This window comes from Phyllostomus discolor, chromosome 4 (genome assembly GCF_004126475.2).
Source record: "Phyllostomus discolor isolate MPI-MPIP mPhyDis1 chromosome 4, mPhyDis1.pri.v3, whole genome shotgun sequence".
NCBI lineage: Eukaryota > Metazoa > Chordata > Mammalia > Chiroptera > Phyllostomidae > Phyllostomus > Phyllostomus discolor.
In genome coordinates this window covers 2,980,940-2,987,093 of record NC_040906.2, presented here as the reverse complement: position 1 = coordinate 2,987,093, position 6,154 = coordinate 2,980,940, and positions in this window count along the sequence as shown.

Below are 6,154 nucleotides of genomic sequence, written 5' to 3'. Positions count from 1 at the left end.
GAAGTCTGAGGTCAGGGTGCCGGTCCGCAGAGTCGGCCTCCATGAGAGCCCCTCCCCAGCTCCCCGACTCCCCGACGGCCACCTGCTCCCTGTGTCCTCACACGGCAGAGGGTGCCCTCCTTCCCTCCCTCTTCTTCCGAGGACACTGGTCCTACTGGGTGAGGGCCCGTCCCTGCGACCTCACGTAACCCCGGTTATGTCCTAAAGTCCCATCTGCAGACACGGTCACCCTGGGGCTCAGGGCTTTGACATCTGTGTCTGCGGGGGACACAGCTCCGTCCAGGGCAGCAGCCTCGCCCGCTAGGGAGGCTCCTGGGCCAGCGGAGCCCGGGGGCCCCAGCACAGCAGCCCCCCCTCCTCCGGGGCAAAGCCAGAGGGGTGAGTGCAGCGGGGACAGGAGCCTCCCCCTCTCACAGAGCGGGGGCGGCGTCTGCAGACAGAGCGGGAGGGAAGCCCTCCTCCCTCAGTGAGACCCCCACACTGACCCCAGCTGGGCCGGCTTGTCCTCACTGACCACCGCTGAGTATGAGCTCCCCTCCCCACTCAACAGTCCACTCTCTGGCTCTCCCACCCCCAGGCTGGTTGGCCTGTGGGCTGACGTGAGGCCGCCCCCAGGGGCACTCTCCCTGCTTTCTCGGGAGGACCCTGGGGTGGCATCATGAGGCAGGTTCGGTTAGTGAGAGAGTCTCTCAAAGCATGTTCGCCCCCCTGGCCTGTCCAGCACTTTGGCAACAGCCAGGTGACGCAAGAGCTCAGGCTAAACTCGAAGGAGTGAGAGACACCAAGATCAGTGCACACGGCATCGCCTTCCCCGGATCCGCCCAGTCGGTCCCCACCCCCGCCCCATCACTGTGCTAAAACGTTCCCTCCGAGCGGGGCTGACCCTTTGGGGGCAAGACGAAGAAGCGTGCCTGCAAAGGTGCCCCCTGCCACATCTGTCCCCTGTAGGACTTCAATGTAGCCTGGCCAGCAGGCAGCGTAGGGACAGCGCCATGTGGACCAACATTTTGGCCGTAAGGACGCTCTGTGAAAATGCACGTGGTGCCCCCAAGACCAGACCCCACAGCCGAGGCTGCCCCAGGGAGCATGGCACGGCTGGGAAGCCTGCTCCCACCCACCTGCGCCTGCACCTGCGCCTGCTCCCACCCACCTGCGCCTGCACCTGTGCCTGCTCCCACCCACCTGTGCCTGCACCTGCGCCTGCACCTACGGGAGGAGACTTCGCCCTCGCGGCTTGCCCCCACCCACTCTCAGCGCCTTCCGGGCAGCAGAAGAAATCCACATCTGAGATTTGTATGCAAGCAGTGTAGATTTTACTGATTTTTCCATGGGAAGAAAAAAATGCCAAATAGCTTTTTAAAACCACGTCATGCGGTAGAAGGCCATGGAATGTCCCTGCTAGTGATGTTGTTCTCTCCGGGTTTCGGGCCAGACCACCCGCCACTGGCTCTCTCCCTCGCCCCACGTCCCCCGCAGAGCTCCGGAATGTCCCCCTTTACCAGTGGGCGCTTTTCGACTAGACTCTCCCACGACCATTTCCTCCCTCTCGTCAGGACAGAGAGTCGACCCTGTCATGTGCCAGTGCTTGACCGACTCTTGCTCCTTGCACTTGTTCCTGAGCTTCAGCTCCTCTTGCCCATGAAGGTCAAGGTCAAAGGGAAGTTCAGGTGCTACAGGGTAATAAACACATGAACGGGGGGCGGGGGGAGAAATTGGAAACCTGGCCCAGACCCTTGGGACGAAGACACTGAAGCCGATGTGAAGTTTGACTCAGCTCTAGCCCGCCGGGGCGCACCCCTGAAATGAGCTAATTAGTGATGAGGAAGCGTGTACTCACCCTCCGTCCACGCCGCAGCCCGGAGGAGGAAGTGGCTCTTTCCCTGTCATCTACGTGACGTCCCGCGTCTGCAGCGCACCGCCTCGCGCAGAGCAGGTGCTCAGTGCGCGCTTGTGGGCCAGGTGACAGGCCCCAGTGTTAGCCAGTGCAGGTGAGGAATATATAATGCATACCTTGAAAAACAAAATCAGATTGCAGAGGGCATACGTGACCTAACTCAGACACACTCGTAGCTTGAGAATAAGTGTAAAGGGGCATTTTACATTACAATCACACTGTGCAAGTTAGATTCCTAAGTGATGTTACCAGTCAGACTGCGGGTGGGGTCGATACGCAGACACATACTCGTAATATTGTATCAGCAGGCATTTTCGTGGCTCCGTTTTACAGATGGGAAAACCACGGCCTGACGGTGTTGTCCGGCTGCTGCCTCAGCCTCTGCCCTTGGGGTGACCGAGGCGAGCTGTGAGCCTCTGTCACCTCGGCCCCGAAGCAGAGCCATCTGGAGGTGCTGGGCACAGGCCAGTGTCACCGGCACAAGGCTGGGTGGGCCTCCAGGAAGAGGCGTTTGGCCGAGAGCAAGCCAGGCCGTGGTCCGGTCTGCTGGTGGGCAGAGGCGGGTGCCCCACCCAGGGCCGGAGTTGCTGCCAGAACCAAGGGCCCTGAGGCCCTATTCCAGGTGCGGGACCGGGGGGAGAACTGGACAGAACACCCACGTCTCCCCATCTGGGACGTTGTACCCAGGGACTGACTGTGTGTTTGCGATGACCAGGCAAGGCAGGGGGATGGCGCTGGCCGGCCCTTCGGGGTCCCAGAGAAACGCCAGAGGAACCAGGCAGGGCCCTAGGGCGGAGGCTGGCCCGCTCTCCGCAAAGGGCCCACAGTCGGCACTGGAGGCTTTTTGGTCAACACCGCCTCTGCCTTGACCATCGGCTCTGTGGGGCGAGAGCCGCCGAGGGTGGCCTGTAAACCGGTGGGCGTGGATGCGTTCCAATAAAACTTTATTCAGACGCTGAAATTGGAATTTTGTATAACACTTACAGTACTAGTAAAAGTCTTCTTTTGACCTCCTGAAAACCATTGGAAATGCAAACGGGATTCTTACCTCACAGGCCCTACAGGAACCGGCCGTCGTTAGAGGCGGAGGGAGTTAGCATGCAGGCTCCCGTGTGCCGACCCCGGCCCAGTATTCCAACTGTTTTTCTCTCTCCCCACTGCGCATGCAGGGAGGCGTCAGAAAGGAAAGCAAGGGAGGGGGGTCTTATCGCAACCCCCCCTCTGCCCACATCACCCGAGAGGCGGACAGCAGAATGCCCCCAGCTGGTAATGGCCTTGCATGACAGGGAAGGGGGGCGTGGGCCCAGAACACACTTCAGTACCTGGAAGGAACTTCACGCCCTATCCCGGAGCTTTCCGCTTCTCATTTCCCTCACAGTGAAGCGGATGGGGAGCCTCACATATTAAAGTGAAAGTGGAGCTTTTATGTGGAGAAACCAGGCCAGGAGGAGGGGGTGGGGACAGCCCGGGTACTCAGGCCCCCTCCGTCCTGAGTGGGCGTGTTCCCTGCCCTCCCAGGAACACAGTCAGAAGACATGGAGGAGGCACGTCCGAGCAACTGGCCGCTGTTCCTCTTCCTAAGGCTGCCTGCGCTCCGGGCTCCTCGGTGGAGAGCTGGCCCGGGGGCCGTCCACCCGTGTGCCCCGGCCCCCAGCGGGCATGTGCCCCGGCCCCAGGTGGGCTACTGTGCGCAGAGGGCGACCGAGGCCGCGCCTGGAAACACGTTCCTGTTCTTTTGCCAGCACGACCTGCTGGGTGGGCCACAGCGTAGCCCAGCGAGGCCTTACAGTTGGAGAGCAGTGCCTGGTGAGGCCAGGGGGGAGCCAGGTGAGGGGAGAAGAAGCACCCTCCCGTGGACAGGACACGGCACGGTGGCCAGGGACCCAGGCGCGGGCTTGTCTTCCATATCACAGCTCGAGTCCCCGGGACCCCGAGGAAGAAGTGTCCGCTGTGATTTTACAGTTAGGGGAGATGCCGCCCGTGGAATGCGGAGCAGGTGAGCTCGCACTCAGAAGACAGGAAACTGGGCTTTAGATTCCGGGCACGCGGCTGCTGGCGGTGGCTCGGGGCAAATCACCGCCTGCCCGACTTGCCCGACAAGGTCTCCAAAGGTTCACTGCGATAAGGAGCTTGCTAGCCAAGGACTTGGCGGCAAGTGGATAAATATTTAAATGGAGTCTATATTTAGAAACCCAGTGGCAATTAAAGAAAAGAACAGGAGTTTTTCGTTGCTGTTACTTTGTTGACGTTCAAAGGGTATAGTTCAAAAAAAAGTTTTCCCAAATGGAATCGATCCCGAAGTTTAACAAAACGGCTAAGATATGGCAGCAGATAATCCATAAAACAAGTAAAAAGCTCACGTGTAAACAGGCTTTCAACGCTACGCGCCCAGTGGGAGGAGAACGGAGAACACAGGCAAGCGTCACAGAAGCCCTCCTCCGGGCGGCCTCGGCGCGTCCATCCTAAATCGCTCCTGGGTTTCCACGCGACCTGAGGGACGATTACATGATTTCAACACTGTCTGTACACTCCTCATCTGCATATCATTTCTCAGTGTCTAGTGTGTTCAACATCCGAGGCTCTGTGCATAAAGCCCGCTCTCTCCTCAGCCCACAGAGCGTGTGTAAGCAGACCGATCTTCCCTTTCACGAGAGAAGCAGGCACACACTCGGAATTACCCTGTGCCGTGACCCCAGGCACACAGAGGAGGCGATCTCCGAGGTCACGTGAGCGTGCCTGCGTAAACGCCCACTCTGGAACACGGCCGCGGACCCCAGGTCGGGGTGCAGACTGCAGATGCCCGTTCACACCCTGAGAGCAGATGCGAACGTGGCCAGCGTTCTCACGGCCTGTGCGGAAGACGGCCTGGGGAGGCTGCGAGCAGCCAAAGGCATCTCTGCCTTCTACCTTTGCTGGGGAGAAAGGAAAGATAGCAGCAGCTGGCTTGGCGGGAACACTCCAGGGCAACAACAGTTGTGAGGCCACTCCTACCGGGCAAGGGGCGGGGCGGGCCGCTAAGCTGCGGAAGGTCTGTGTGCGCTGGGGTGGGACCACCGTCTGCCCCGGGCTCAGGGACAGCTCCCACCTGCGGGCCTGTGGCTCGGTTGAGTCCCACCCCCATGCAGGCCCAGTTCTGCTCCTGGGTCTCTTTCTACCCAGCAGTGCAGGTCATTTAAGTGGCTCAGCCTGTGGGGCCTCAGTTTCCCCTTTGGTGCATGAGAGGACTGTGGGGTCCCTTTCATAGGGTCAGTTCTCTGACCCTCTGGGGCTGCAGCCTTCTGGCTACTTCTCTCTGGTGCCAAGCTCGGGAGCCTCAGCCCCGGCCCGGGAACAGACCGGACTCAGCGGGGCCGAGCTGCACCCCGACAGGCCATTGAGGAGGCTCGCCCGCCCAGCAGCCCCTCCTGGGGACGTCCCCCGGAGAACCGACAGCAGCACCTCCAGGAGTGTTTGCACACCCGAGTTCAAAGCCACCCAAGTGTCCGTCCATAGATGAATGGGTAATCGAAATGTGAATATAGGATATATCATTCAGCCCCAGAAAGGAAGAAAATCCTGACAGGAGCGCAGTAGGGGTAAACCTGGAGGACATCACGCTAAGTGAAGAAAGCCAGCCCCACTTCGAGGCGGTACCTAGAGCGGTCCAAGTCATAGGGGCAGAAAGTGGAGGAGGGGTGACTGACTGCCTGCCCGGGGCTGGCGGGGGCGGGGGAGGGCATTGTTGTTGTATAATGTGTGTATTGCCAGATGAAGAGGGTTCTGCAGATGGAATGCACGACAGTGTGAATATACTTAATGCTACTGAAATGTACACTTAAAAATGGTTAAGATGATACATTTTATGTCATGTGTATTTTTTAAAAATATTTTTTTAAAAAAGAACTCGCTTTAGAAGATTATAGCCCTCTGCCTGGGCCAGGCACCCAATCTGGCCAGCTCTGCCTGCCTTAGCACCAGGGTGTGGTGTTTGTCTGTGAATGGAATAGGAAAACATTCACCTCTTTAATTTCTCTTAGCTCTAATAGAAACATAGTATTCCTTTCCACCAGGATCGTAAACAACAGATCACAGAAGCATTAGCAGCATCGCAGGCTTTGTCACCGAGACAAACCAGATGTTTTCCTATCACATCGACTTACAAATGTCTCAAAATACTGTTTATGTGTATCACTAATTCGAAGTTATGGCCGTCAGCAGCCTGGCTCCCCGTGAAAACACTTCCTCCCATGGCAAAAGGGATTTTTACAGATGCGATTAGAT